Raw genomic sequence first — 27916 nt, 5'->3', positions numbered from 1 at the left:
CTCTCTCTCTCTCTCTGTCTCTCTCTCTGACTCTCTCTCTCTTTCTGTCTCTCTCTCTCTTTCTGTCTCTCTCTCTCTCTCTCTCTGTCTCTCTCTCTCTCTCTATCATCTATCTCTCTATTCACTGTCTGCGCAGAGCTCAAAGACTGGTGAGGGAAGGGAATTTCTCAAACACACAGATGTTGTGATAACCACTCAGAGGGAGCCAATTATAATACCGTCATTTCCAGTCAATACAGCAGTACACTTAGAAAAGCCCACTGGGTTCATATTGACTACAGTACCGTGGCCCTGCACAGAGCACTGGGTTCATATTGACTACAGTACCGTGGCCCTGCACATAGCACTGGGTTCATATTGACTACAGTACCGTGGCCCTGCACAGAGCACTGGGTTCATATTGACTACAGTACCGTGGCCCTGCACAGAGCACTGGGTTCATATTGACTACAGTACCGTAGCCCTGCACAGAGCACTGGGTTCATATTGACTACAGTACCGTGGCCCTGCACAGAGCACTGGGTTCATATTGACTACAGTACCGTGGCCCTGCACAGAGCACTGGGTTCATATTGACTACAGTACCGTAGCCCTGCACAGAGCACTGGGTTCATATTGACTACAGTACCGTAGTCCTGCACAGAGCACTGGGTTCATATTGACTACAGTACCGTGGCCCTGCACAGAGCACTGGGTTCATATTGACTACAGTACCGTAGTCCTGCACAGAGCACTGGGTTCATATTGACTACAGTACCGTAGCCCTGCACAGAGCACTGGGTTCATATTGACTACAGTACCGTAGTCCTGCACAGAGCACTGGGTTCATATTGACTACAGTACCGTAGCCCTGCACAGAGCACTGGGTTCATATTGACTACAGTACCGTAGTCCTGCACAGAGCACTGGGTTTATATTGACTACAGTACCGTAGCCCTGCACAGAGCACTGGGTTCATATTGACTACAGTACCGTGGCCCTGCACAGAGCACTGGGTTCATATTGACTACAGTACCGTAGTCCTGCACAGAGCACTGGGTTCATATTGACTACAGTACCGTAGTCCTGCACAGAGCACTGGGTTCATATTGACTACAGTACCGTGGCCCTGCACAGAGCACTGGGTTCATATTGACTACAGTACCGTAGTCCTGCACAGAGCACTGGGTTCATATTGACTACAGTACCGTGGCCCTGCACAGAGCACTGGGTTCATATTGACTACAGTACCGTGGCCCTGCACAGAGCACTGGGTTCATATTGACTACAGTACCGTAGCCCTGCACAGAGCACTGGGTTCATATTGACTACAGTACCGTAGCCCTGCACAGAGCTCTGGGTTCATATTGACTACAGTACCGTGGCCCTGCACAGAGCACTGGGTTCATATTGACTACAGTACCGCAGCCCTGCACAGAGCACTGGGTTCATAAAGACTACAGTACTGTGGCCCTGCACAGAGCACTGGGTTCATATTGACTACAGTACCGTGACCCTGCACAGAGCACTGGGTTCATATTGACTACAGTACCGTAGTCCTGCACAGAGCACTGGGTTCATATTGACTACAGTACCGTGGCCCTGCACAGAGCACTGGGTTCATAAAGACTACAGTACCGTGGCCCTGCACAGAGCACTGGGTTCAAATTGACTACAGTACCGTGGCCCTGCACAGAGCACTGGGTTCATATTGACTACAGTACCGTGGCCCCGCACAGAGCACTGGGTTCATATTGACTACAGTACCGCAGCCCTGCACAGAGCACTGGGTTCATATTGACTACAGTACCGTAGCCCTGCAAAGAGCACTGGGTTCATACTGACTACAGTACCGTAGCCCTGCACAGAGCACTGGGTTCATATTGACTAGGCTACCCCGTCATGATTGTCAGATTGATGGGCTAAGTGTGTAGACGGCTCTCTATACAGGGTCACATTTCCTACAGGTTCTGTGATGGTGACAAGGTCCTATTCTACAGAACCTGAAGGGACAATCCATCTTCTACACATCTTCAATCCATCCTTCAACATCTCCATCCTTCAACATCTCCATCCTTCAACATCTCCATCCTTCAACATCTGCATCCTTCAACATCTCCATCTTTCAACATCTCCATCCTTCAACATCCCTATCCATCAACATCTCCATCCTTCAACATTTCCATCCTTCAACATCTCCATCCTTCAACATCTCCATCCTTCAACATCTCCATCCTTCAACATCTCCATCTTTCAACATCTCCATCCTTCAACATCCCTATCCATCAACATCTCCATCCTTCAACATCTCAATCCTTCAACATCTCCATCCTTCAACATCTCCATCCTTCAACATCTCCATCCTTCAACATCTCCATCTTTAAACATCTCCATCCTTCAACATCTCCATCCTTCAACATCTCCATCCTTCAACATCCCTATCCTTCAACATCTCCATCCTTCAACATCTCCATCTTTAAACATCTCCATCCTTCAACATCTCCATCCTTCAACATTCCTATCCTTCAACATCTCCATTCTTCCGTAAAATTCTGCCCTCCTATCTTTCCTCCACCCCTCAATCCCCTCTCCACTCATCAGTCCCCTCTCCACCCCTCAGTCCCCTCTCCAACCCTCAGTCCCCTCTCCACTCATCAGTCCCCTCTCCACCCCTCAGTCCCATCTCCACCCCTCAGTCCCCTCTCCACCCCTCAGTCCCCTCTCCACTCATCAGTCCCCTCTCCACCCCTCAGTCCCATCTCCACCCCTCAGTCCCCTCTCCACTCATCAGTCCCTTCTCCACCCCTCAGTCCCATCTCCACCCCTCAGTCCCCTCTCCACCCCTCAGTCCCCTCTCCACTCATCAGTCCCCTCTCCACCCCTCAGTCCCCTCTCCAACACTCAGTCCCCTCTCCACTCATCAGTCCCCTCTCCACTCCTCAGTCCCATCTCCACCCCTCAGTCCCCTCTCCAACACTCAGTCCCCTCTCCACTCATCAGGTCCCTCTCCACCCCTCAGTCCCCTCTCCACCCCTCAGTCCCCTCTCCACTCATCAGTCCCCTCTCCACCCCTCAGTCCCCTCTCCACCCCTCAGTCCCCTCTCCACCCCTCAGTCCCCTCTCCACTCATCAGTCCCCTCTCCACTCATCAGTCCCCTCTCCACCCCTCAGTCCCCTCTCCACCCCTCAGTCCCCTCTCCACTCATCAGTCCCCTCTCCACTCATCAGTCCCCTCTCCACTCATCAGTCCCCTCTCCACCTCTCAGTCCCCTCTCCACCCCTCAGTCCCCTCTCCACTCATCAGTCCCCTCTCCACTCATCAGTCCCCTCTCCAACACTCAGTCCCCTCTCCACTCATCAGTCCCCTGTCCTTCACACCACTCCCGAGGAAAACATATTTAGCTCCACTCTGTTTATATTGCCTGAAATGTCAGAGCTAGCAGGAGTGGCTCTGGAGGAGCTGGCACTCATTTAACTACGTTCCAATTGTCACACTATTCTCTATGTGGTGCACCACTTTTGAACAGGGCACTGTGGACCCTAGTCAAAAGTAGTGCACTATCTAGGGAACAGCGTGCCATTTGGGAAGCAGAAGTCACTATCTGCTCAGACGAGATGTGGAGAGTGTCTGGCGTTTTCATATTACCAGATTAATATATTTTCCAATTTCTCTTCCCGTGATTTTATACCACTGTACGGTTGATGTGTTCTTTCAGATGTGTTTATATAACGGTGTCTCGAGAGGATGCTGCATATCTGAACTACGCTGTTGAGTACACACAGGGCCAAGGCTGTTGGTATTTCTAAAGGTTTTAAGTGCCCGAGGAGGGAAATGAAAGCGTGTTTATTTGACCTTTATAAATTTAACAAGGAAGTCCCATTGTGGTCAGAATAACTATTTTACATGGGGAGACATGGAAAAGAGTGTGTATCAGTCTCGCTGATATTGAAGCATCATTGAAGAGTGTGTGTGTGTGTGTGTGTGTGTGGGAACTATATCTACAACGATTAATCTCTGCAATATTTCTGGATATTATTGTCCCCTCTCTCTATTCCTTCAGATGACCCCATGCCTTCTCCAAAAGTCTGTCTTCCTTCTCTGTAATTCTGGGAAATGTTGACTTTTAGTTTCCTAAAGAGTCTCATTCGGAACATGGTAGAAAAGCCAGAACCACCATGGGTGTTTTCTTTAGAAAAGCCACTGATCACAAACCCACTTCACACATGATCCATATCTGACCTGAGGTCAGGTTTAGATTGATAGTGGATTGGAGGTAAATGACGCAGGGTGTTTTTTTATCTCTGACCCAAGGTCAGGTTTAGATTCACCCTCTCGGTGTGTTCTTTTCCCTGAACCCAGATTATCTCTAGTCTAACCTCACAACCGCCTCAAAATCCCTTCTGACAAATCATCTTCAGATATCAGATCAAAGGTCCGTCTTATTTAATATCTCTCATTTAGCAGACTCCTTTCTCTCTGACTTTCATGCTGCATTCATTTTATGTGTGGGTGGACACAGCGGGAATCAAACCCACAATACAGGCCTTGAAAGCTCCATGCTCCACCAACAGAGCTACAGAAGACACTGTGATATTTACAGCCTTCTTTGATCATTTAAGTTAATGATAAAGCATCAAACCATTGGGGAGTGGGCACCGAGACTTAAAAAAAAAAATTGATATCACAGAGTGGCCCTTTAAAGCCTGCCATCAATATCACAGAGTGGCCCTTTAAAGCCTGCCATCCAGATCACAGAGTGACCCTTTAAAGCCTGCCATCAATATCACAGAGTGGCCCTTTAAAGCCTGCCATCCAGATCACAGAGTGACCCTTTAAAGCCTGCCATCAATATCACAGAGTGACCCTTTAAAGCCTGCCATCCAGATCACAGAGTGGCCCTTTAAAGCCTGCCATCCAGATCACAGAGTGGCCCTTTAAAGCCTGCCATCAATATCACAGAGTGGCCCTTTAAAGCCTGCCATCCAGATCACAGAGTGACCCTTTAAAGCCTGCCATCAATATCACAGAGTGACCCTTTAAAGCCTGCCATCCAGATCACAGAGTGACCCTTTAAAGCCTGCCATCAATATCACAGATTGGCCCTTTAAAGCCTGCCATCCAGATCACAGAGTGGCCCTTTAAAGCCTGCCATCAATATCACAGAGTGGCCCTTTAAAGCCTGCCATCAATATCACAGAGTGACCCTTTAAAGCCTGCCATCAATATCACAGTGACCCTTTAAAGCCTGCCATCAATATCACAGAGTGGCCCTTTAAAGCCTGCCATCAATATCACAGAGTGACCCTTTAAAGCCTGCCATCAATATCACAGAGTGGCCCTTTAAAGCCTGACATCAATATCACAGAGTGACCCTTTAATGCCTGCCATCAATATCACAGAGTGACCCTTTAAAGCCTGCCATCCAGATCACAGAGTGACCCTTTAAATCCTGCCATCCAGATCACAGAGTGGCCCTTTAAAGCCTGCCATCCAGCTCACAGAGTGACCCTTTAAAGCCTGCCATCCAGATCACAGAGTGACCCTTTAAAGCCTGCCATCAATATCACAGAGTGGCCCTTTAAAGCCTGCCATCAATATCACAGAGTGACCCTTTAAATCCTGCCATCCAGATCACAGAGTGGCCCTTTAAAGCCTGCCATCCAGATCACAGAGTAACCCTTTAAAGCCTGCCATCCAGATCACAGAGTGGCCCTTTAAAGCCTGCCATCCAGATCACAGAGTAACCCTTTAAAGCCTGCCATCCAGATCACAGAGTAACCCTTTAAAGCCTGCCATCCAGATCACAGAGTAACCCTTTAAAGCCTGCCATCAATATCACAGAGTGACCCTTTAAATCCTGCCATCCAGCTCACAGAGTGACCCTTTAAAGCCTGCCATCAATATCACAGAGTGACCCTTTAAAGCCTGCCATCCAGATCACAGAGTAACCCTTTAAAGCCTGCCATCCAGATCACAGAGTGGCCCTTTAAAGCCTGCCATCCAGATCACAGAGTGGCCCTTTAAAGCCTGCCATCCAGCTCACAGAGTGGCCCTTTAAAGCCTGCCATCCAGATCACAGAGTAACCCTTTAAAGCCTGCCATCCAGATCACAGAGTAACCCTTTAAAGCCTGCCATCCAGATCACAGAGTAACCCTTTAAAGCCTGCCATCAATATCACAGAGTGACCCTTTAAATCCTGCCATCCAGATCACAGAGTGGCCCTTTAAATCCTGCCATCCAGATCACAGAGTAACCCTTTAAAGCCTGCCATCCAGCTCACAGAGTAACCCTTTAACACTAGAACTGCCATGAGACACTGACGTTTGATTTTGTAAATAAATAAAATAAACAGTCCCCAAACAACCCCCAAAAAACAAAAAAAACAGTCCTGCTCCTTCCTGGCTTGTCCTAAATGTTTGTATTTTACACTTCTCATTCGTCAGATTTTGAAATCACAAGTAAGTATACAAAAGTATGTAGAGCCTTTTTCCCTTCACCTTTTCACAACTTTACCCGAAAAGACAATCTGCTTAATGGGCAATATGTAAAGGTCTGTGTGTAGCTGGTGCAGAGGAGTCAGGCTCAGGACAGCAGAGATGAGGAAATCAAAGTAACTTTACTCAAAGTCATCAAAATACAAGAGCATTACCAAGCCCACAATACAACAAACAATACAGACAACAGTACAGCAAACAATACAGACAACAATACAGACCACAATACAGACCACAATACAGACCACAATACAGACCACAATACAGACCACATTACAGACCACAATACAGACCACAATACAGACTACAATACAGACCACAATACAGACCACAATACAGACCACAATACAGACCACAATACAGACCACATTACAGACCACAATACAGACCACAATACAGACCACAATACAGACCACAATACAGACCACAATACAGACCACAATACAGACCACATTATAGACCACAATACAGACCACAATACAGACTACAATACAGACCACAATACAGACCACAATACAACAAACAATCACTCACGAATACAACATGTAGAACAGAGGGTTAAATAATAAACCAGTAATTGGTTGAGTGAAGCCAGGTGTGATAAGACAAAGACAGAACAAATGGAAAATGAAAAGTGGATCGGTGGCTAGACGAACGCCGCCCGAACAAGGAGAGGGACCGACTTCGGCGGAAGTCGTGACACAATAATTGTGCACCTTACTTCACAAATGAATTTAAATGAGGCCTAAGTGAACGATGAGGAGGGTGAAGAGGTGGATTTATATTAGAGAGACAAGGATGAGTTTGTTATATGCCTATCGATCAGCAGCCAATCATTTGACAGCACGCCTTGCGGTCAAATGTATCACTCAGCGTTAAAATAACAAACATGGTTAGAATGATAGAATGTATCACTCAGCATTAAAATAACAAACATGGTTAGAATGATAGAATGTATCACTCAGCATTAAAATAACAAACATGGTTAGAATGATAGAATGTATCACTCAGCATTAAAATAACAAACATGGTTAGAATGATAGAATGTATCACTCAGCATTAAAATAACAAACATGGTTACAATGATAGAATGTATCACTCAGCGTTAAAATAACAAACATGGTTACATTGATAGAATGTATCACTCAGCATTAAAATAACAAACATGGTTAGAATGATAGAATGTATCACTCAGCATTAAAATAACAAACATGGTTACAATGATAGAATGTATCACTCAGCATTAAAATAACAAACATGGTTACAATGATAGAATGTATCACTCAGTATTAAAATAACAAACATGGTTAGAATGATAGAATGTATCACTCAGCATTAAAATAACAAACATGGTTACAATGATAGAATGTATCACTCAGCATTAAAATAACAAACATGGTTACAATGATAGAATGTATCACTCAGCATTAAAATAACAAACATGGTTAGAATGATAGAATGTATCACTCAGCATTACAATAACAAACATGGTTAGAATGATAGAATGTATCTCTCAGCATTAAAATAACAAACATGGTTAGAATGATAGAATGTATCACTCAGCATTAAAATAACAAACATGGTTAGAATGATAGAATGTATCACTCAGCATTAAAATAACAAACATGGTTACAATGATAGAATGTATCACTCAGCATTAAAATAACAAACATGGTTACAATGATAGAATGTATCACTCAGCGTTAAAATAACAAACATGGTTAGAATGATAGAATGTATCACTCAGCATTAAAATAACAAACATGGTTAGAATGATAGAATGTATCACTCAGCATTAAAATAACAAACATGGTTAGAATGATAGAATGTATCTCTCAGCATTAAAATAACAAACATGGTTAGAATGATAGAATGTATCACTCAGCATTAAAATAACAAACATGGTTACAATGATAGAATGTATCACTCAGCATTAAAATAACAAACATGGTTACAATGATAGAATGTATCACTCAGCATTAAAATAACAAACATGGTTACAATAATAGAATGTATCACTCAGCATTAAAATAACAAACATGGTTACAATGATAGAATGTATCTCTCAGCATTAAAATAACAAACATGGTTAGAATGATAGAATGTATCACTCAGCATTAAAATAACAAACATGGTTAGAATGATAGAATGTATCACTCAGCATTAAAATAACAAACATGGTTAGAATGATAGAATGTATCACTCAGCATTAAAATAACAAACATGGTTACAATGATAGAATGTATCACTCAGCATTAAAATAACAAACATGGTTAGAATGATAGAATGTATCACTCAGCATTAAAATAACAAACATGGTTAGATTAATAGAATGTATCACTCAGCATTAAAATAACAAACATGGTTAGATTAATAGAATGTATCACTCAGCATTAAAATAACAAACATGGTTACAATGATAGAATGTATCACTCAGCATTAAAATAACAAACATGGTTAGAATGATAGAATGTATCACTCAGCATTAAAATAACAAACATGGTTAGAATGATAGAATGTATCACTCAGCGTTAAAATAACAAACATGGTTAGAATGATAGAATGTATCACTCAGCATTAAAATAACAAACATGGTTACAATGATAGAATGTATCACTCAGCATTAAAATAACAAACATGGTTACAATGATAGAATGTATCACTCAGCGTTAAAATAACAAACATGGTTAGAATGATAGAATGTATCACTCAGCATTAAAATAACAAACATGGTTAGAATGATAGAATGTATCACTCAGCATTAAAATAACAAACATGGTTAGATTAATAGAATGTATCACTCAGCGTTAAAATAACAAACATGGTTAGAATGATAGAATGTATCACTCAGCATTAAAATAACAAACATGGTTAGAATGATAGAATGTATCACTCAGCATTAAAATAACAAACATGGTTAGATTAATAGAATGTATCACTCAGCGTTAAAATAACAAACATGGTTAGAATGATAGAATGTATCACTCAGCATTAAAATAACAAACATGGTTACAATGATAGAATGTATCACTCAGTATTAAAATAACAAACATGGTAAGAATGATAGAATGTATCACTCAGCATTAAAATAACAAACATGGTTAGAATGATTGAATGTATCACTCAGCATTAAAATAACAAACATGGTTAGAATGATAGAATGTATCACTCAGCATTAAAATAACAAACATGGTTAGAATGATAGAATGTATCACTCAGCATTAAAATAACAAACATGGTTAGAATGATAGAATGTATCACTCAGGATTAAAATAACAAACATGGTTAGAATGATAGAATGTATCACTCAGCATTAAAATAACAAACATGGTTAGAATGATAGAATGTATCACTCAGCATTAAAATAACAAACATGGTTAGAATGATAGAATGTATCACTCAGCATTAAAATAACAAACATGGTTAGAATGATAGAATGTATCACTCAGCATTAAAATAACAAACATGGTTAGATTAATAGTCTGTGATTGATTTCTTATTCTCATGCCCCCTTATTTCACGTGTGAGCACACCAATGCAGGATCAATCCATTGACGTGTCTTTGTGTGGTTACACAAGGACCATGCCAATACCGGGCGGGGAAGCTCAATTGCAGGCCATTGGAACAGACCCTTATTGGCGTTGCACCAACTAAACAAACAATTAATAACTTATAACTTAATACCTCTTTCAAAACGGCCATGCTGTTCCTGTCCAATGTGTATTTCGATTACTAATTTCAGTTGATAGTGATGTTTTTTTTAAACCATTATTTAACTAGGCAAGTCAGTTAAGAACAAATTATTATTTTCAATGACGGCCTAGGAACAGTGGGTTAACTGCCTGTTCAGGGGATTTGAACTTGCAACCTTTCGGTTACTAGTCCAACGCTCTAACCACTAGGCTGCCCTGTCGCCCCGTTTAATGAACTTGTGTGGCATGGATAGAGAACTGATGCGTATGATTGATTGATTGACTGACCGACTGATTGATTCACAAATTGATTGATTGACTGATTGATTGATTCACTTATTGATTGATTGACTGATTGATTCACTAATTGATTGATTGGCTGATTGACTGATTTATTCACTGTTGATTGAGTGATTCACTAATAGATTGATTCACTAATTGATTTATTGATTCGCTAATTGATTGAATGATTCACTAATTGACTGATTGACTTATTTATTCACTGATTGATTGATTGACTTATTTATTGACTGATTGATTGATTCGCTAATTTATTGATTGATTGATTGATTGATTGATTAACTGTTGATTGAGTGATTCACTAATTGATTGAATGATTCGCTAAATGATTGAATGATTCACTAATTGACTGATTGGTTGACTGATGGATTGACTGATTTATTGATTCACTAATTGATTGATTGACTGATTGATTCACTAATTGACTGATTGACTGATTCACTAATTGATTGATTGACTAATTGACTGATTGATTGACTGATTGGTTTACATAAAAAACAACATATAAACACAGTAGTGCTGTGACATTTAAAAAACGTGACAGGCATTACACAATAAAATCAGAGATAGATTTCCGTTGTAGTCCCTAAAGGAAGATGACCTGATTTTATATATAAATATACTGGGTGAGGTCAAGGGTGGACACAGCTATAGATAAATATACTGGGTGAGGACAGGGGCGGACACAGCTATAGATAAATATACTGGGTGAGGACAAGGGTGGACACAGCTATAGATAAATATACTGGGTGAGGACAGGGGCGGACACAGCTATAGATAAATATACTGGGTGAGGACAAGGGTGGACACAGCTATAGATAAATATACTGGGTGAGGACAGGGGCGGACAAGACAAGGGTGGACACAGCTATAGATAAATATACTGGGTGAGGACAAGGGTGGACACAGCTATAGATAAATATACTGGGTGAGGACAAGGGTGGACACAGCTATAGATAAATATACTGGGTGAGGACAGGGGCGGACACAGCTATAGATAAATATACTGGGTGAGGACAAGGGTGGACACAGCTATAGATAAATATACTGGGTGAGGACAGGGGCGGACAAGACAAGGGTGGACACAGCTATAGATAAATATACTGGGTGAGGACAAGGGTGGACACAGCTATAGATAAATATACTGGTTGAGTACAAGGGTGGACACAGCTATAGATAAATATACTGGGTGAGGACAAGGGCATACACAGCTATGTATAAATATACTGGGTGAGGACAAGGGTGGAAACAGCTATATATAAATATACTGGGTGAGGACAAGGGTGGACACAGCTATAGATAAATATACTGGGTGAGGACAAGGGTGGACACAGCTATAGATAAATATACTGGGTGAGGACAAGGGTGGACACAGCTATAGATAAATATACTGGGTGATGACAAGGGTGGAAACAGCTATACATAAATATACTGGGTTAGGACAAGGGTGGACACAGCTATAGATAAATATACTGGGTGAGGACAAGGGCATACACAGCTATAGATAAATATACTGGGTGAGGACAAGGGTGGACACAGCTATAGATAAATATACTGGGTGAGGACAAGGGTGGACACAGCTATAGATAAATATACTGGGTGAGGACAAGGGTGGACACAGCTATAGATAAATATACTGGGTGATGACAAGTGTGGAAACAGCTATATATAAATATACTGGGTTAGGACAAGGGTGGACACAGCTATAGATAAATATACTGGGTGAGGACAAGGGTGGACACAGCTATAGATAAATATACTGGGTGAGGACAAGGGTGGACACAGCTATATATAAATATACTAGGTGAGGACAAGGGTGGACACAGCTATATATAAATATACTGGGTGAGGACAAGGGTGGACACAGCTATAGATAAATATACTGGGTGAGGACAAGGGCGGACACAGCTATAGATAAATATACTGGGTGAGGACAAGGGCGGACACAGCTATAGATAAATATACTGGGTGAGGACAGGGGCGGACACAGCTATAGATAAATATACTGGGTGAGGACAGGGGCGGACACAGCTATAGATAAATATACTGGGTGAGGACAAGGGCATACATAGCTATAGATAAATATACCGGGTGAGTGTTTGTGTGTGTGTGTGTGTGTGTGTGTGTGTTTGTCACAAAAGCCTGTATCTGGGTACCCTTAGGTAATCTGGCATAAAAGTATAATTTGTGGCGGTCTGCGATTCGTTGTACCAACCTGTCAGAGCTGAATCAGTGTGTTTGTTTACGTGTGCAGCCCAAGCTCCAGTGGATTTTGCTTGTGTGCGTCTCTCTCTCTCTCTCTCTCTCTCTCTCTCTCTCTCTCTTTCTCTCTGTGTGTGTGTGTATGTGTGTGTCTCTCTCACTGTGTGTGTGTGTGTCTCTCTCTCTCTCTCTCTCTCTGTGTGTGTGTGTGTGTGTGTGTGTGTGTGTGTGTGTGTGTGTGTGTGCGTGTGGGTGTGTGTGTGCGTGTGTGTGTGAAAACATAGCGAGAGCAGAGCGCATTCCTTCGGAGTGACGGAAAAGAGAGAGAGAGACAGAGGGACATAGAGAAGGAGAAAAGACAGGGATGGAGTTATTAGTCAGGGCAGAAAGATCGTCTTGGGAAATGCCTCTGCTCTTTTCTCAGCGAGAAGACAAAAGTCAAAGGCTGACAGAAAACAGCACTTTATATTTCTATAATGTTGAGTCTTAAAATGTTGCTGTCAGTACAGCTTTGCTCGATGCCCCTTTAAGTGGATCTATTTGCAAAGAGAGGAACTGTCCGGTGACCTTAAAACCAGACCATGACCGAACGCTGATTGTTTCTGTCTTTTTATCCTGTCAGTTCTAGAGAATGTATTTATTTTTAAGGACACTCATTTTAAGTGACAGGACTGAAACACAGACTCCCGGGTTGTGGCATTGTCTAATTACTTCAACAGAGAGATCTCTCCCAAAATCTACAAGGCTAAGCACACGGATTAATTTAGCTGACAACAGTGCTCATAATAGCATTCATATGATAAACACCCAACAGATTCGTGTTTGTTTTGACTCTCATTATAATTCAAATAATTTATTTCACCACCCACCATCTTAAGCGCCGCTAACCTATTGACAACCTGTACTCCCTGTTCACCCACGACTGCGTGGCTACGCACGCCTCCAACTCAATCATCATGTTTGCAGACGACACAACAGCAGTAGGCCTGATTACCAACAAAGACGAGACAGCCTACATGGAGGAGGTGAGGGTCCTGGTGGAGTGGTGCCAGGAAAATATCCTCCCCCTCAACGTCAACAAAACGAAGGAGCTGATCATAAACTTCAGGAAACAGCAGAGGGAGCACCCCCCCCTATCTACATCGACGGGATCGCAGTGGAGAAGGTGGAAAGCTTCAAGTTTCTCGGCGTACACATCACTGACAATCTGAAATGGTCCACCCACACAGACAGTGTGGTGAAGAATGCGCAACAGAGCCCCTTCAACCTCAGGAGGCTGAAGAAATTCGGCTTGGACCCTAAGACCCTCACAAACTTTTATAGATGCACAATTGAGAGCATCCTGTCGGGCCGTATCACTGCTATCCAGAGGGTGGTGCGGTCAGCCTAACGCATCACCGGGGGCACACTGCCTGCCCTCCAGGACACCTACAGCACCCGATGTCACCGGGAAGCCAAAAAGGACATCAACCACCCGAACCACGGTCTGTTCACCCCGCTATCATCCAGAAGGCGAGGTCAGTACAGGTGCATCAAAGCTGGGGCCGAGAGACTGAAAAACAGCTTCTATCTCAAGGCCATCAGACTGTTAAACAGCCACCACTGGCCGGCTACCACCCGGTTACTCAACCCTGCCCTGTATACACTACTATTCTAAAGTTTGGGGTCACTTAGAAAATGTCCTTATTTCTTAAATAAAAGCACATTGTTTTGTCCATGAAAATAACATCAAATTGATCAGAAATACAGTGTAGACATTGTTAATGTTGTAAATGACTATTGTAGCTGGAAACAGCTGATTTTTAATGGAATATCTACATAGGTGAACAGAGGCCCATTATCAGCAACCATCACTCCTGTGTTCCAATGACACGTTGTGTTAGCTAATTCATGTTTATCATAATTAAAGGCCAATTGATCATTGACGCTTTTAAAATTATGTTCGCACAGCTGAAAACTGTTGTTCTGATTAAAGAAGCAATAAAACTGGCCTTCTTTAGACTAGTTGAGTATCTGGAGCATCAGCATTTGTGGGTTCGATTACAGGCTCAAAATGGCCAGAAACAAAGGACTTTCTTCTGAAACTCGTCAGTCTATTCTTGTTCTGAGAAATGAAGGCTATTCCATGCGAGAAATTGCCAAAAAAACTGAAGATCTCATACAATGCTGTGTACTACTCCCTTCACAGAACAGAGCAAACTGGCCCTAATCAGAATAGAAAGAGGAGTGGGAGGCCCCGGTGCACAACTGGGCAAGAGGACAAGTACATTAGTGTGTCTAGTTTGAGAAACAGATGCCTCACAAATCCTCAACTGGCAGCTTCATTAAATAATACCCGCAAAACACCAGTCTCAACGTCAACAGTGAAGAGGCGACTCCGGGATGCTGGCCTTCTAGGCAGAGTTCCTCTGTCCAGTCTCAACGTCAACAGTGAAGAGGCGACTCCGGGATGCTGGCCTTCTAGGCAGAGTTCCTCTATCCAGTCTCAACGTCAACAGTGAAGAGGCGACTCCGGGATGCTGGCCTTCTAGGCAGAGTTCCTCTATCCAGTGTATGTGTTCTTTTGCCCATCTTTTCTTTTTGATTGGCCAGTCTGAGATATGGCTTTTTCTTTGCAAATCTGCCTAGAAGGCCAGCATCCCGGAGTCGCCTCTTCACTGTTGACGTTGAGACTGGACAGAGGAACTCTGCCTAGAAGGCCAGCATCCCGGAGTCGCCTCTTCACTGTTGACGTTGAGACTGGACAGAGGAACTCTGCCTAGAAGGCCAGCATCCCGGAGTCGCCTCTTCACTGTTGACGTTGAGACTGGACAGAGGAACTCTGCCTAGAAGGCCAGCATCCCGGAGTCGCCTCTTCACTGTTGACGTTGAGACTGGACAGAGGAACTCTGCCTAGAAGGCCAGCATCCCGGAGTCGCCTCTTCACTGTTGACGTTGAGACTGGTGTTTTGCGGGTACTGTTTAATGAAGCTGCCAGTTGAGGACTTGTGAGGTGTCTGTTTCTCAAACTAGACACTCTTAATGTACTTGTCCTCTTGCTCAGTTGTGCACCGGGTTTTCTAATGATCAATTAGCCTTTTAAAATGATAAACATGAATTAGCTAACACAACGTGCCATTGGAACACAGGAGTGATGGTTGCTGATAATGGGCCTCTCTGTTCACCTATGTAGATATTCCATTAAAAACCAGCCGTTTGTTTTTTTTAGCTACAATAGTCATTTACAACATTAACAATGTCTACACTGTATTTCTGATCAATTTGATGTCATTTTAACGCACAAAAAAAGGTGCTTTTCTTTCAAAAACAAGGACATTTCTAAGTGACCCCAAACTTTTAAAAGGTAGTGTACGTAGTCATGGAATCACTGGTCGCTTTAGTAATGGGACACTTTAATAGTGTTTGCATAATGCTTTTCTCATTTTATATGTATAAACTGTATTATATTCTACTGTATTTTAGTTAATGCCACACCGACATTGCTCGTCCTAACATTTATATATTTCTTAATTCTTAATTATTTTACTATTATATTTGTGTGTATTGTTGTGAGATATTGTTAGATACTACTGCGCTGTTGGAGCTAGAAACTGAATGTGACCAAATGTGACCAATAACATGCGATTTGACTTGAACATCAGTAATTAAGACACTGATGTACAATACAGTGTTGCTGAAGCCAAAGTCAGTGGATTTAGTTGCCAGGGTGTGTTCGTGTGGGTAAGAACGTCTGCTAAAATGATTCAAATGTGGTGTCTGAACCGATGCTAACCTATTGACTGAACAGACATACAGGATCTGTCAACAACAATATAAATATCGTTCAACTCCTAGGGGGGGGGAGTTTCCTGGGGGGGGGGGGGGGGGGGGGGGAGTTTCTTCAGAGTTTAGGGAAGAAGGGCAGGGTTCTAAGTGCGGGGATTATGAGATCTTGCTGTTTAACACGTCTGTAGCTTTAATGAGAACAGCTTCCTCTTGGGTTTCCTTTATCCTTTATCCTCTTCCTCTACCAATCACAGAGTCACATGATGAGACCTGCAAGAGACACACAACGATTGGTTGTCATTTCTTTTCTCTTTGATTTATCACAGTTCATGTTACTGGGGTTAAGACATTGCAGACAAAATACTTTACGATTTACATACATTTAACGAGGGCTGTTTAGTATGTGTGCGTGTACTGTACTTATGTCATCTTTCAAATCCACAAGCGGCTCCTGGCATTCAACCTAAAGCGAACATTGCCATTGGCTGCACAGAGTCACGTTAAGAGAAATCCCATGCAGCGTTGTTTACGAACGTGCGAAAACTGGAATGTGAGATGTAATCTACACCTCGATTTGGCTGATAGAAAACATCACTATTTCCTTTAATGATTTTAAAATGTTTAAATTTGAGCGTAATTATTTTAGCCTACACTTTTTTGTTCTCAACTTCTAAATAGGAGTGGGGTGGGTGTGGCTTCATGACAATAAAGTTGCTCACCGATTTGACGGCTCCAACTCAGTTCCACCTCCAACATCCGCCAAAAACATGAGCTGTCTTCTATCGCTGGTTGATGCTTGATATGATTGAATCTAGGTCTCGATCTATAATACAGACCAATGAGTAATACATAATCCCATCCCCACTTGAGGGAGGGTTCCAAGAACATTCTATCAAACAATGTTGTAACGTTCTATCTCTACGGTAACAACTGTGGAATTACAGTCCCGAAGGGCAGAATGTAGGAACAAACCCCACGTTGCAAATACACACCCCTCTTTCTCATTCAAATACAACAACCCATCAGCTTAACGTTGCATGCAGAAGAGTACTCTTGGTTGTCCAGGCTTGCCTCCACCGTGCTCGGTACAGACACTGATGTGTGAGTTTCTTCTCTGTGTGTGTCTGTGTGTGTCTCAAATGTCAACCTATTCCTTATATAGTGCACTATTTTAAAAAGTAGAGCACTATAAAGGGAGTAGATCCCTGGGCCCTGGTTAAAAGTAGTGCACTATAAAGGGAGTAGGGCCCTGGGCCCTGGTTAAAAGTAGTGCACTATAAAGGGAGTAGGGCCCTTGGCCCTGGTTAAAAGTAGTGCACTATAAAAAGGGAGTAGGTCCCTATAGGCCCTGGCCAAAAGTAGTGCACTATAAAGGGAGTAGGGTGTAATTTGGGACACACACCTCTGTGGAGTCATTATCAACATCCAACACATGTTGGTCTTAGACTATTGGGGGTTGTGTTCTCAACAGGAGAAGCATACGGATGTCTACACACACACACACACACACACACACACACACACACACGCACACGTACACACGCACGAATCCGTCTGAGCTCTTAATATACCAGCAACAATTCCTTGGCATTTCCAACTGTCACGTGATGTAGCTGATGTCTGATGTCTAACACTGCACTGGAAGAACAATGTATTTATTATCCTTCTGGATCCATCTGTCTGACAGCTCTCTCTCTCTGTCTCTCTCTCTGTCTCTCTCTCTGTCTCTCTCTCTGTCTCTCTCTCTGTCTCTCTCTCTGTCTCTCTCTCCCTCTCTCTCTCTCTCTCTCTCTGTCTGACAGCTCTCTCTCTCTCTCTCTCTCTCCCTTCCACTCTCCCTCTCTTCCTCTCTCTCTCTCTCTCCCTCCCTCTCTCTCTCTCTCTCTCTCTCTCCCTCTTTTCCTCTCTCTCTCTCCCTTCTGTTCTCCCTCTCTCTCTCTCTCCCTTCTGTTCTCCCTCTCTTCCTCTCTCTCTCTCCCTTTCTCTCTCTCTCTCTCTCTCTCTCTCCCTTCCACTCTCCCACTCTCCCTATCTCTCTCCCTTCTGTTCTCCCTCTCTTCCTCTCTCTCAACACTCCATCTCTCCATTCTAACTCGCCGCTCTTCACAATCCATTTGTCCTGTCTCCTGTCCCCTGTCCCTGGCCCCATTAACACGCAAGATATATTGGTTGGTGTCGACCCCCCCCCACCACCACCGCCTGTCACTCCTCAACCCAGTCACACTTCAACTGACGAGACCTGACCATGTTTAATAATATAAACTGGACTCTATGTTTGTGAATGCTAATGTGAATGCTATGTGACTAGTTTCAGGAAAAGTTTCAGGAAAAGAGGCAATATGTGACTAGTTTCAGGAAAGTAAGCAAAATGTGACTAGTTTCAGGAAATGAGGTAATATGTGACTAGTTTCAGGAAAAGAGGCAATATGTGACTAGTTTCAGGAAACGAAGCAATATGTGACTAGTTTCAGGAAAAGAGGCAATATGTGACTAGTTTCAGAAAACTAAACGTATGTCGTAAGTCACGACTTCAAAGGAGAGGCATTTGAAAGTGTCTTTTAATTTTTTTAATCAAAACGCGTTTTCTGGCAGATATGCCTTCTGGAACATTTGAACTTTCTTGTGCCTTAATAACAAACTTGTATGCCATCTGTAAATATGAATAAAATAGTTTAATTACAAGTTGGTTTGGCCACAGTAAAAGACAGGAACCTTCCCGCTAGTCATGATTGGCTGAGATAATGAATGGGCTGGACATGCCAAGAGATGAGTTTCGGATTGGTCCGCCGTGTAGCATCTTCTGTCTATAAAATGAGCTGCTTGTTATGTGTAGATAATCCTTTCTACTGCAGTTTGAAAGATATGTTAGCCATGGAGAAATGCAGATATGTTGCTACTGCTCTCAATAACATTGCTACCCTGAGTTCATCATGCGCTATCAGCAAAGGACAGTGGGAAAAAGTTGTGATGGACTACTTTCTGGAGGACGATAGTACCATGACTCTCTCTGATTCTGAAAATGAATCAGACGATGAGGAAATCCCTGATTTAGCTAAAAACATTTTAATTGAAGAAGACCATTGTAATCTTCTGAAGAAACGGCAATCAACAGTGTTGTTGTCACGGAAGAAATCAGGGGAATGTCTGGCACAAGCAGAGTATGATAAGGACATGAATACAATTCTAGCGTTTGATTGCAAATGCAGCAGGGAGTCGAAAAGAGAACACAGAAGGCTGTTGTATAAAACACGTGTCTACGGATTACATCTTCAAACGAAGGGCAACCATGGCATCCGTGACAGAGAGGAAGAAAGATCTTAAACAAAATGGAAACGACACAGGACGTCTTTTTTAATGAAAGGGGTTGCAGTCTGCCGTGGAATGTTCATCCATGAATACGGGTAAGAGTCAAGCTACATTTTCAGATATTATATGTTTCTAATTTTGTCAGAAAGTTGTTTTCAATGCAAGTTAAAGCTTACTGTTAGCTAGCTAGCAGACGTTAGGTGGCTAGCTAACAGTAGGGTTAAGTGTATGATCTGTGTAATAATATAATCTCAGAAACCCATTTGCATTGGTAGTTATAGCCTAATGTTAGCTAGCTAACTAGCTAGCTAGCTAGCTAGCTAACTAGCTAACATTGTACTGTACCTATTTGGTTAACTTTAGCTAGCTATAACAATCGGTTTGTATTGCTAGTACTCTGTGGATTAGGACTATGGTTCATTGTTTATCTAGCTAGACAAAAGATACCTGTCACGTTCTGACCATAGTTCTGTTGTGTTTTCCTTGTTGAGTGTTGGTCAGGACATGAGCTGCGTGGGCATTCTATGTTGTGTGTCTAGTTTGTCCGTTTCTGTGTTTGGCCTGATATGGTTCTCAATCAGAGGCAGGTGTTAGTCATTGTCTCTGATTGGGAACCATATTTAGGTAGCTTGTTTTGTGTTGGGGTTTGTGGGTGATTGTTTCCGTGTCTGTGTTTGTTTCACCACACAGGACTGTTTCGGCTTTTACATTTATTGTTGTGTATTTTGTGCAGTGTTCTCGGTTATCGTCTTTATTAAAGATGTTTAACACTAACCACGCTGCGCTTTGGTCCTCTCCTTCCAGCCAGGAAGAAAGCCGTTACACTACCACTTCGCCAGATGATTACAGGACCCATCAAGTTAGCCAGGTGTGTCTGACGGTGATCATGCCACCAAAGTCAAACGTCAGGACAGAAACAGCCTCTCATGCGTGGTTCGGGACGGACCCGGTTCATTACTGGGAGCGAATTCCCAGTCATCAGCACTATCTGCAGTCCCTCTATGGACATTCACATGACTCTCTCCTAACACACACGTCATTCGTTGCTGCTACTATTTATATCCTGCTGCTCTGCCACCTCATATATTACCAGAATCACTGATGTGGTTATTGATATTATTTTTGTACATACTGTATATTATAATTTTTTCGTTCTCTACTGGCATTGACACTATCTATTTTTGATATTGCTACTACGCAAGTAACCATTTCTCTGTACTGTTTACACCTTCTGTAGAGACCCATCCACTTGGCAAGATGTGGCTGGTGGTTATAATATTTATTTCACATGACCCATCAATTTAGATAAGTTTGTCTGGGTAAGCGTTATCTAATATTTACACTACATGACCTTAAGCACATGACCTCACATGTGAATCCTTCAGGAGATGGGTGGGGCTAGGGCTTAAGAGTGTGTCAACAATGCTGAATGGGTGTAGACTAAAGAGCTCTCCGGTAGGTGTACCAAATTATTCAAGGGCCATTTTCTCAAAAATTGGGGATACAAGTATATCAACTTTCAAAGCAGAATTACTTTCCCATTGTTCATCAAATTCAGTGTATGAAATACCATTTTGTAGCTCTCAGTCTCTACTTTTATCTCACACAATTCAAACACAATTAAAAATGTTGCTACATAAGATCAAATCAAGGCAGTCGGTCACATATTATTTGCATAGGGCTTGGACTGTTTGAATATATGCATGAGGCAAAACCATGTTAGTACACAGAGCTAAATACTGCGTTTTAGGTCTCAAGCAAAGGTGAGGTTGAGAATGTTTGAATCTTTGTTCATTCTCAGCCGGGTGAGGTTGAGAATGTTTGAATCTTTGTTCATTCTCAGCCGGGTGAGGTTGAGAATGTTTGAATCTTTGTTCATTCTCAGCCGGGTGAGGTTGAGAATGTTTGAATCTTTGTTCATTCTCAGCCGGGTGAGGTTGAGAATGTTTGAATCTTTGTTCATTCTCAGCCGGGTGAGGTTGAGAATGTTTGAATCTTTGTTCATTCTCAGCCGGGTGAGGTTGAGAATGTTTGAATCTTTGTTCATTCTCAGCCGGGTGAGGTTGAGAACGTTTGAATCTTTGTTCATTCTCAGCCGGGTGAATGTTGAGAATGTTTGAATCTTTGTTCATTCTCAGCCGGGTGAGGTTGAGAATGTTTGTCATTGACTTATTTTACAGGAAGTCCCTTGAGATAAGACATGTCCTTTTCTAAAGAGATAATTACATAAAAGAGATAGTTGTACATTACAGCTATCCCCCATGGGGTAGGGATCCTAGTCCTGTCACTCTGTTAATTAATGTGTTTCATTAAAGACCCCTGAGATGTGAGGGAGTTGAATCCCCCGGCAGTTTCTCTGTGATTGACTCTCAGTCCTGAGGGACATAGGGACTCATTGCACACACACACACACACACACACACACACACACACACACACACACACACACACACACACACACACACACACACACACACACACACACACACACACTTGATTGTGTTGCCTATGGGAGCTCCTGTCCTTCCTCTCCTGAAGATGAAGATGGAGTACAACTGTGTTGACATTGACGATGAGCAGAGCCCACAGCCGTATAGACAGCTTATGAATGTGTTATTCAATGCGTTACTATGGAGAGCTTATGAATGTGTTATTCAATTTGTTTCTATGGGAAATACAGTACTAGTAAAGGCCAGATTCAATATTTTATTAAATAATTGTATACATATTTTTTTCGTACCTAAAATTCACAATCAAATAGCAAAATGATCCATGCTATGACCATCTTACAACAAATCCATTGTTTCTATACCCACTCCACTGTTTCTATACCCACTCCACTGTTTCTATACCCACTCCACTGTTTCTATACCCACTCCACTGTTTCTATATCTACTCCACTGTTTCTATACCCACTCCACTGTTTATATATCTACTCCACTGTTTCTATACCCACTCCACTGTTTCTATATCCAGTCCACTGTTTCTATATCTACTCCACTGTTTCTATACCCACTCCACTGTTTATATATCTACTCCACTGTTTCTATACCCACTCCACTGTTTCTATATCTACTCCACTGTTTCTATACCCACTCCACTGTTTCTATATCTACTCCACTGTTTCTATACCCACTCCACTGTTTCTATATCTACTCCACTGTTTCTATATCTACTCCACTGTTTCTATATCCAGTCCATATTTGGTCTCTCAGTCCTAAAGCTGATATGAATTAACTTATTACTAACAGTAAGATAGATATGATCAGTATAACATAGAGCCGTTATTACTGACAGTAAGACATATTTGATCAGTTTAATCCTGAGGAGTCCATTGATACAGCGGTGTGTCAATCTAAGTAACATAATAAAGAAATGTCCATAAAAATCCATCACTTTAAACCAGAGAGATCAGTGGAAGGTGGTAGCTGTGTTTATCGGACCACAAGACCTCCCGAAAATCGGTCTTCTCACGTCCGAACAGTCTTCTCACGGAAACGTCTCTAGCGTCCGAACTGTTTTGGCCTGAAAACATACTATCCGTTATGGTCTACTGTCACGACTTCTACCGAAGTCCGCCCCTCTCCTTGTTCGGGCGAAGTTCGGCGATCGACGTCACCGGCTTTCTAGCCATCGCCGCTCCATTTTTCGTATATCCATTTGTTTTGTCTTGTTTCCATACACACCTGGTTTTCATTTCTCCAATTAAGCTTATTTTATTTAACCCTCTGTTTCCCATCATGTGTTGTGTGTGATTGTTTTCATGTTAGGTAGTGTTAGTTTACGTGCTTTACTTTTATGTTCCGTTTTTTGAGTGCGTTTGGTTCCTGTAGTGCACTCGTTTTTGAAACTATAATAAAAGTGCGCCTGATCATTGTATCTGCTCTCCTGCACTTGACTTTGCCTCCAATACACCATCCTGACAGAATTACACACCTTCACTGGTGTCAGCAGGAGCAGAAGCGGTTAGAGGAGTCGAGGAGCGCGTCCAGGAATATTCGGCCATGTTACAACATCTTGGTGCTATGATGGATCGTGTTGTCCAGACCATGGACCGCTGGGAGAGACAGGAAGTCTCTCCAGTGCCTCAACCAGTACAACTGGGGTTATCTCCATCCGTTCCATCCAGAGACAGTTCCAGTGGGATGCGTCTCTCCCTTCCCAGGGAGTATGATGGAACAGCAGCACAGTGACAGAGATTCTTGCTACAACTGGACCTCTACCTGGCCACTGTGCACCCAGCTCCCTCAGGAAGGGACAGAGTGGCCGCCCTCGTCTCCTGTCTCACAGGAAGAGCGCTGGAGTGGGCAAACGCCGTGAGGAGAGAAGTAGACGCGGTGCCAGACCACTTCAAGGAGTTCACCCGTCGCTTCAGGGCCATCTTCGACCATCCACCTGAGGGCAGAGCGGCGGGGGAGAGGCTCTTCCATCTGAGACAGGGGACGAGGAGCGCCCAGGACTTCGCTCTTGAATTCCGGACCTTGGCCGCCGGAGCAGGCATCGACCATTATCAATGCAGCCTACTAGAGGATGTCCGACGTGAACTGGCCTGCAGGGATGCCACCATTTCCTTCGACCAACTGGTGGATTTGTTGGATAACTTGCTGGTTACCCGCGGACATCCAGAGGGGGCTCTGTCGGTTCCATAATCCAGCACCCTCATGGGCTCTGGTGCCCATGAAGTTAGGAGGGGCTGCTCATAGGGAGACTGGAGGAGGAGCCATCACGTGCGCCATCTGTGGCCGCAGAGGACACACTGCCGGTCGGTGCCGTGTTGGTTCCTCTGGGAGTCGAGGCAACAGGCAGGGCACTCTGGCGTTACCTCAGGTGAGTTCATCCAGAGACCTCTGTTGATCAATTGTTTGAGCCTGTTTGTTTCCCTCAGTTTTCCCCACATTCGCAGCATGAGGAACTCGTAGATTCAGGCACAGCTGGGAATTTTATAATCAGAGCATTAGCCATTAGGTTAGGGATCCCTATTTTCCCCACAGTTAGACCCTTCCCGGTACATGCTCTAGATAGTCGACCATTAGGGTCCAGGCTAATCAATGAGGCCACCATCTCCTTGGCCATGGTTATGCAGGGGAGTCATGAGGAGAGAATCAGTCTCTTTCTAGGCCTTCCTTGGTTGGTTCTACATAACCCCACTATTTCCTGGCAACAGAGGGCTCTCACGGGATGGTTTCTGTTGGTGCTGCCATGGTGGAAAGTCCAGACCAGGTCTCCACCGTGCACATCCCCCCCAGAATATGCCGATTTGGCTCTCGCCTTCTGTAAGAAGAAGGCAACTAAATTACCACCTCATCAACGGGGGGAATGTGCGATAAATCTCTGAGCAGACGCTATGCTTCCCAGGAGTCACGTGTATCCCCTGTTGCAAGTGGAGACAGTGGCTATGAATACATATGTCTCTGAATCCCTGCATCAGGGGTACATTCGGCTCTCTACTTCACCCGCCTCCTCGAGTTTCTTTTTTTGTGAAGAAGAAGGATGGAGGTTTACTCCCATGTATTGACTATAGGATATAGGGATAGGGATATAGTAAAGGTCAAATTTAATATTTTATCAAATCATTTTAAAATAAACATTATATTAATAGATGATAACAAAAATAACCCTTGATTTCTCTTCAGCATTGTAGCCAGCCTTACAGAGAAACAGGTCCATCTTCAGCACTTTAGCCAGCCTCGCAGAGAAACAGGCCCCTCTTCAGAACTGTAGCCAGCCTCGCAGAGAAACAGGTCCCTCTTCAGAACTGTAGCCAGCCTCGCAGAGAAACAGGCCCCTCTTCAGAACTGTAGCCAGCCTCGCAGAGAAACAGGCCCCTCTTCAGAACTGTAGCCAGCCTCACAGAGACTACAAACCGTTAGAAATGGCCTATTTGCGAGATTGACTTGTTATTTCAATGGGCTATTGAGTGAAATCTGAGTTTATAATTGTAATTCAACTTTGCCAAGGTTTGCTGAGCTAGATGCAGGTAGCCTACAGCCCCTGATAGGCCAACATCTCATGTCAGGGAAAAGTCCACAATGAAAGTGATATTAAATGTGGAGAATTAAACATTTAAGATAGAGCTGTGATCATAATCACAATTGATAACTTCCCATTTAATTAACCAAACATGGCCATTAAAAATGTCATAATAACACAAGGCTACAACAATAAATTGAAGTTATAGGCTATAATTATTAAATCTGCTTGTCAGCTCTAGGTCGACTACACAAGTGGCACAAATTGATTTGCAATGACTCCAGGGATATCATCACTTCAACATATTTACTGTATCAAAATGGCAATGGCATAGAAATTAATAGCCTACTTGATGGACAAAAGATGCTAATGTATTATTCTCCACATTTAACGGCAGTTTCAATGTGGACTTTTTTCTCCCCCATAACAGAAGCATGCGAGGGAATTCCATAATTTACAAATTTCCACTCGCGCAGCGCTCGAGACCCAAGAACTGAGCACGCATGAAACCCTTCGCATGATACGGTTTTTCGACATTAGATTGTAGTTTACTTTAAACCACCTGTCAGTGAATATATATATATATCTAAAGCGCTCTAGTGCACCTAAAGTCATTTTCCAGCGCTTTGTCGCTGTTACATCAGTTCTAGTACGTTAATATGGGGAAAAAAAGCTTCGGTAAAAGGTGTCTTCACAATGGCAATCTTTACAGCCTACCACAAAAGTTGTCACGACGTGTGCGTGTGCTGCTTTGTCTTCCGTGACCGCAACAGAACCCTTTCAACCAGTACTCCCAACACACACACACACACACACACACAAAAACACACACACACACACACACACACACACACACACACACACACACACACACACACACACACACACCTCTTCCCACCCCCACCACTAACAGCCTGCTCACTGCCTGATAGTCAGCAGCAGCAGGTCACAGTGAAATATATATTCATTTTTTTTCTCTTCTTTAAAAAAAAAAAGAAGAGAAATACCATGGTGGCGGCAGTGCAATTTAGAAGTAGCCCAAAAAACCCACAACCAGCGACCAATTCATTTTCACCCGCGACTTCGTTTTCAAAGTAGCCCAATTTGTCAGGAAAAACTACGGACATGGCAACACTGCTGATATGCCAGAAACCTTACAGGATTATGAGGAGACCACAATTTTTCTGGATTGTTTAACACCCCTGACTTATGATGACATGGTTGAACTTTCTATGCACCACAGGAGGTTGTTGGCACCTTAAATGGGGAGGATGGCTCATGGTAATGGCCGGAGCGGAATAGGTGGAATGGTATCAAATACATGGTTCCCATGTGTTTGATGCCATTCCATTCACTCCATTCCAGCCATTATTATGAGCCGTCCTCCCCTCAGCATCCTCCACTGCTATGCACTCCAAGCCTACCACCTGCCACCCAAATCAAATCAAATCAAATGTTATTTGTCAAATCCCCCTGAAAACAACCTTACAGTGAAATGCTTACTTGCAAGCACTTAATCCAACAATACCAGTTTTAAGAAAAATACCCCCCAAAAAAATAAGAAAATAAGAAATAAATGTAACAAATAATGAAAGAGCAGCAGTAAAATAACAATAGCGAGGCTATATACAGGGGGTGCCGGTATAGAGGTAAAGTGGAGGCTATATACAGGGGGTGCCGGAATAGAGGTAAAGTGGAGGCTATATACAGGGGGTGCCGGTATAGAGGCAAAGTGCGGGGGCACCAGCTAATCGAGGTAATTGAGGTAATATGTACACGTAGTTAGTTATTAAAATGACTAGCTGGTCAAAGAACTCATCCCAGTAACAGGCCAACCAATTCTTAACATTTTAAACACATGTCTCCAAACAGGGATAGTTCCCGAATCTCTTAAATTGGCTTTAGATAAATAATAATAATAATAATCCAGAATAACAACAAACAAAAAAAACTATAAACAAACCTCCCAAACTTCCTTTCTAAGATACTGTAGAAGGCGATAGAACAGCCGCTGATTATTCACACAGTTTCTTTCAAACCTGCCAGTCTGGTTTAAGACCATTTCCTTCACAGCACTGAGACTGCACTTGTCAAGGTAATAAATTACCTACTGCTGTGCTCTGACCGTGGTCATGTCCCTATTTTGTTCTTTTAGATTTAAGTGCTGCCTTCGATGTGGTTGATCATGCTATATCTCACTGAGGG

The sequence above is a fragment of the Oncorhynchus mykiss genome, chromosome 8, assembly GCF_013265735.2.
Source record: "Oncorhynchus mykiss isolate Arlee chromosome 8, USDA_OmykA_1.1, whole genome shotgun sequence".
In the NCBI taxonomy this organism is placed as follows: Eukaryota; Metazoa; Chordata; class Actinopteri; order Salmoniformes; family Salmonidae; genus Oncorhynchus; species Oncorhynchus mykiss.
The sequence above is the reverse complement of the archived record's forward strand: the minus strand, read 5'-3'. Positions refer to the sequence as shown.